The sequence below is a fragment of the Macrotis lagotis genome, chromosome 2 (assembly GCF_037893015.1).
Source record: "Macrotis lagotis isolate mMagLag1 chromosome 2, bilby.v1.9.chrom.fasta, whole genome shotgun sequence".
NCBI classification, from domain to species: Eukaryota; Metazoa; Chordata; class Mammalia; order Peramelemorphia; family Peramelidae; genus Macrotis; species Macrotis lagotis.
Window position 1 is genome coordinate 57,055,560 of NC_133659.1, and position 6,697 is coordinate 57,062,256.

A 6,697-nucleotide genomic window follows, 5' to 3' on the forward strand; every position below is an offset into this window, starting at 1 on the left:
ATGGAGGAGGTGACATTTGAGTTGTAATTTAAAAGATGAGTAAAAAGTTTAAAAGTAAAAGTGGTTTGGATAATTTAAGATATTCCAGAGAGAAGGAACACTGAGCAAAGGCACAGAGATGGGGCATTGTAGGGTCTGTTTGAAGGATCATAGAATGAATGTAGAGTAGAAATATAAATAATGCTATCAAGGTAGGTTAGAGTCTATTTTTAAGAGGACTCCACATGGCAATAGGGAGTCATTGGAGATTTTTGAGCAGAAGAGTGAAATGACCAGCATATACACAAAGGCAATCAAGTTCACAGCTTTATAGGGGACATATTGGAATATGAAGCATGGGAAAAGGAACACCTTTCAAGAGATCATTATCATAATTGCAGACTTCAATGTAGGTTTATATTAAAGTAATGGCAGTGTGGTAGGGAATATAGGAGACAAAAACAGGGGATGTAGTAGAAGATAATTCGATTTAAAGGGTGAGAGTGAGGAATCCAAGAGAACACAGATTTTATAACTGGGGACCTGGGCAAATAGTGGTGCCATAGCAGACTGCTTAAATAGTGAGATGAAGAAGATTGGGCTTAAGGTAAAGATGATAAACTGGGTTTGTAACATGGTAGATTTAATGAAGTAAAATAATTTCTTCAGTTGGTGATATTGTACATAACAGTAACCAATGATATATACATATATAAAAATGGGGGACTGATTTCCAGTGAAAGATGGTTTAACTGCCACCAACAGGCAAAACTGGCATAATATAATGGACTGAGCAGAAGTTTTGAAGTCACAGTTCTTGAGTTCAAGCCCAAACTTTGATGATTGCTACTTATGATGAGCAAGTTATTCCTAGACCTCAGTAGTCTCATCTCAAAAATGAGACTCTAATAATCTAATATCCCATCCACCTCTAGAGTAGTCATAAAGAACATATCATAAGGGATATGTTCCTTACAACAGTTACTTTTTCATAAGAAATGCCATACATCTCTAGAATTGGCAAAAGTACAACCTCTCCACAAAGAGCCAGTGGAACAAGATGAATCACAGAGAATCACTAAAAATGTGGGGTATCTGCTACTGGGTCTGTACCCTGAAGAGATTATGAAAAGGGGTAAAAACCTCACTTATACAAAAATATTTATAGCAGCCCTGTTTGTGGTGGCAAAAAATTGGAAATTAAGTGAATGCCCTTCAATTGGGGAATGGCTTAACAAACTGTGGTATATGTATGTCATGGAACACTATTGTTTTATTAGAAACCAGGAGGGATGGGAATTCAGGGAAGCCAGGAAGGATTTGCATGAACTGATGCTGAGTGAGATGAGTATCTTAACAGCATCTTATACATCTTAACAGCAACATGGGGGTGATGATCAACCTTGAAGGACTCACTCATTCCATCAGTGCAACAATCAGGGACAATTTGGGGCTGTCTGTGATGGAGAATACTATCTATATCCAGAGAAAGAATTATGGATTTTGAACAAAGACCAAAGACTATTACCTTCAAATTAGGAAAAAAAACTTGTTATCTTATTATGTAATTTTACTATCTCGTACTTTATTTTTCTTCCTTAAGGATATGATTTCTCTGTCATCACATTCAGCTGAGATCAATGTATACCATGGAAACAATGTAAAGACCTCCAGAATGCCTTCTGTGGGGGTGGGGGGAGGGAAGAAAAAATGGGGGTAAATTGTGAAACAAAATAAATAAAATCTTTCTTAAAAAATATGGGGTATCGGTATCAAGTATGTAACTATCTACTCAACTAGATCTGTGAATTAATTATTGAAGTATAGAAGTTCACAAAGGCAAAGATCCTAAGCGATATACAATGTATATCGCTTAGGATTTTCACCTTCATATAGATATAGATATGTTTATGTCTTCTCATACTATTTAAACCTTGCCATGTCCACCTATGATGTCAGCAAAGAGGATCTTTCAGCATGGTAAGGGCTATTCTCCCATTCCTCCTGACTTTGCTCTGGTACCACTGAGGATAAGCATCTGTAGCTCACTCTCACTAACTAGCCCATTTCCTATCATTTATTTCCTTGATGGTATATTTTGTTTCTGTTCTTCTGGGTTCTTATTGATTTTGTGTTCTAATCTGGTTCTACTCTACCATTTGCCTCTCCATTACTCTAAGTAATATCTATTTTTAATTCTTCAGAGACTGTCACATCCCGTCTCTTGCCATCATACTTGTAGGATATTGGTATTAAAAAGATAGGTCTTCATTTCTAAAGAAAGTTGAGTTGCATTAATGTTCCAAACTTTGGTGAAATAGTGCACAATTTAAAATAGATAATCTCTGCTACTACTACTACTATTATTGCTACTATTACTACCATTACTATTATTGTTATTTTAACAGACTTTTCCTTTACCTTTTAAGGATTTTAGAAGGTGAGATACCTTGCTGATAATCTGAAATTTTAAGGCAGTGATACCACTAGATTTTCTAGTGGAAGGAGACAGTAATAAGTCTCATTCATTGACCTGTAAAGAAAGCTATGCAAATAAAAAACACATTATGTGGTTTGGAGTTGACTCCTTTTTACATTTTTTTAACAGAAATATTGGCCAGGGAATCTCATTCAGTTAATTTCATTAACAAAAAACCTCACCCACCAAAAATCCACCATCACCACCTTATATTAATTAGTTGATGGAACCCTTATGTTGTGATGTGTGTTTGAGGTCATTGTAGAATGAACATTGTCATGGAAATATGTTTTGTGGGACTTGTTAGCACAGATATTATTTAGCTAAATTGCTTTTAATGACTCCTCCTGAGCCTTATGCATCTGCTGGGCAATTTATTTTATAGTTGGGGACTTTAAACTTTCTATTTTTTAATGTAATCAACCCAAGTGGCCCATTCAGAACCCAAGGAGGTTAATAGAGTGTCCATATTTTCTGGGCTGATTTAAAATAATGTATGATTTCTTTTTTCTATCAAGAATGACATTGGAGTCCAGTTTTCTTTAGTTCCACTCAGGACTGAGTAATTTCTGAAAGCTTAAAATGCTTTCTTACTCTCTAACACTTGCCTTGAGGGAAACTTTAAACCATTTTAGAGACTATATCTCAGACAACCTGCTGATTTTGTTCTGAGGAAGGTCTCCTAGATAATCATATGAAAAGGATTTAAAGCAAATCCTTAGCACCATAGGATCCCTTTGTCCCTCAAGGCAACCAGGGACTCATTTCCTCCATGAATTTTCCTTATGCTTACCCTTTATGTCCTGGCTAGAGAAGCAAAGGCAGGATTTTATATCATAACAGAAGTTATTATTCTTAGTCATGTCAATGACATAACTTAGTTATGACAAAATTATTATGAAAAATAACAAATAAAAATGATGACTCTTGATTTTGGGATAAGGTGAGGAATTAGTAGAATAAAGAATTTCATTTAGTCAAGTGCCAGGCTATTAAGGGAAAGAAAACAATTTTGAACCAAATCCTTGTAGAGGTCATTTTAAATCAGACCAATTTGAAGAACCGAACAATACTTCTTAAGACTGGATCTATATCAAAGATTCTTTACCTCTTGGATGAGGTGTTGGCAGTCTGGGAAAATTTTCAGTGGCTTTCTCAGAAGAATGTTTATAAGGCTAAAAAAATAAGACACGTAGGATTAGAAAGGAAACCAATAACATTGAAATAGAAATGTACATTGTTTTCTCATTCATGGGTCCCTGAGATCTCTTCCTAGACTCCTAGTCTATGGATGCCATTTTGAGAGTATGATGGACTGTTAGAACTAAAAGAGATCGTCTTGTTCAAATTCTTTATTTTATGGATGAGAAAACTGACATTGATTCAGTTCTTCATTTTATAAATGAGACCTAGAGGAGTTAAGGGACTTGCCAACAGTTACATGGAAGAAGTAATGTCAGAACCTGACCACAACTCATTTGATTCCTCCTCCAGGGCTTGTTCTATTATACCATACTGCCACTCATCGAGGGTTCTGATATACTACATGGTGCCATTGCCATGTGAGCAATGAGGACATACTGAGGATTTCCTATTTTTAAAGTGCTACATATGGGAACCTTTAGATTTTTTGATTTTACCATGATGAATGGAAGTCTCCTTTAAATATCCACTACTACATGGATCAGTGTTTTCTGTTTATGTACATATGCATATTTATAGGTATACATATATATAAACATACATGTATATTGTGTATGTTTGCATACATGCATACACACATACATACTTATAAATGTGTATTTATCAACCTCTATGTTCGTTCTTATTCCATGCAATCCTCCAATTCTTTTCCATGTATTCTTCAAATCACATATAATTTCTCCAATGAAATGAAGGTTTTCATCTCATTCATTTTCTTTTAGTATATGAGAACTATAGATAAAACTATCATGAAATTCAAACATTAGCTCTCATTCTTGCTACAAATGATTTGTCTTGAGTCAGAAATGATTTGATTTTTTTTAAATCCCACACCAAATATGTATGTTTCATTGGTAACATCCTGCTCCCTGTTGGGGCTTACTCTGACTCCTTCTATGGTCATTTGTTTACTTTTAAATTTAAATTTAAAATGGAGACTGTGGTGCTCCATAATTCAAAGTTCAAGATAGCAACAACAAAAATAAATGACTTACTAGCCATTAGAATATCCTATAAAAATTGACCTTGGAGTCAGGAGGATGGGAGTTCGAATCCAACCTCAGATTCTTGATATTTACTAGCTATGTGATCTTGGGCAAGTCATTTAAACCTGATTGCCTCACATCCAGAGTCATCTCTAGTCAACCTGATTAACATCTAACTGCTGAACCCAGATGACTCTGGAGGAGAAAGTGAGACTGGTGACTTAGCACAGCACCTCATCATTTAAATCTAGTTCATGTGCTTGTCATGCTATCACCTCCCTGATGTCATGGTCTTCTTCAGTTATGAAGGATACATATCATCATCATCATTATCATTATCATCATCATCATCATCATCAACAACAACAAATATTTCTGGCTGTGTAGATGGCTGCTAGGTGGCAAGTTAGAGTACCAGATCTGAAACTTTCTGAGTTCAAATCTAGCCTCTGACAGTTACTAGCTATCAAACCCTGGGCAAGTCACTAAAGCACTTTTGCCTCAGTTTCCTGTAAATGAACTTGAGAAGGAAATGACAAATGACTCCAATGAAAAATCCAAATGGAACCATGAAGCATTGAATGCAAGTGACATGGCAACAACATAGACAGGAAAAAATATGGGGTGGGGATGGGTAGGAAGAATAAAGAGAAAATAACTATGTCATTTAGCCAAGCTGGATGTCCTACTTGTGAAATTATTAGAATGAGATGCTGATTTTGATAAGCCCCAGGAATTATTTTTGACTGTCTCTAACAAACTGGAAAGACAAGTAGAAATTTAACAAAGCAACAATGGAAACACAAGTCTAAGCATACTTCTAGTCTTTAGAAAGTTGGTGATTTTGGAAATCATAACAGATTGAATCTAGGTTGGGTCTGTATATGTACAAGCACCTGTTTAATTTTAGCTTAAGTTTGATGTCAAGGGGAAAATGCTTAACAATTAGAATAATCTTAAAAGTAGTATGCTACCTTGGAATGTATTCAGCTATTGGAGTTTGCCATGTAAAATTTGTATGACCAATTGTTAGATTAATTTCAGAATATATTGTTCTTCTTTTCCCTCTCTATGGTTTCTTCCAACTCAAATAAACTAACATTCTGTGATTCTAAAATAAGAAAAACTTAAAAATGAATCCAGTAATTCCATTGACTGCTTTGAAGCCAAAAAACATAAAAGAAATTCTTCTAATTTAGTCTCTGCCAAAAACGTTTGTAATTGGTATTCATTTACTGTGACATGGTACAGAGGAAAGATAACTGGCATTGGAATCTGAGTACATATCACATCTCTGATGCTATTCATAAGAGCCTACATATGTCATTGAAACTTTTTGTTCCTCAATTTCCACATCTGTCAAATCAGGATTTCAATTATATGCTTTCTGATGTCTGATATAGAACTATAGATCTTTAAAGCTGGAAATTTAAAGATAATTTAATTTTCCTACATTTTAGGCTCAATTAGGTTAAATGATGACCAGAATTACAGTTAGTAATTGATTCCCCTCCCCCCCATATTTCCTCTTATGTTACTGTTACTGAATCTATGTCATTGAGATTAAAGAGCTACTATTTTTATATACATAGTGGTTATCCTTCCAACTTAACTCTAGAATTATCCATTACTTGCATATTGTGTGAGGGCAAAGCAGAAACCATAGATCAAATAGAAAAGTATTTCACTAGAATAAAATAATAAAATAAAAAACAGGAAAAAACATAAAGTAATATTATTTTCAGCAGCAGTACCCCAATTAATACAATCTCTATAGGCTCATGTTTCGATAGGGAAAAATCCCTTTTTATCCAAGGTTTCAATTTCCAAATTGCCTACCTTGCATCACAGTTGGGAAAATGTAATTTTGTCTGCTCTATCTCTCCCAGCTGCTTGGGGTTGTTTTGGAACTTCTGTGATGCTTTTCTTGCAGTTAGCCTTAGCCTATTATCTGCCAAAATGCTGCATTTCTTTAGGAAGCTGTCATACTGTGTGAATTGAGACCACCACAGGCTGATATCCATCTGGGTTAGTCAATAAATTCTTGGGT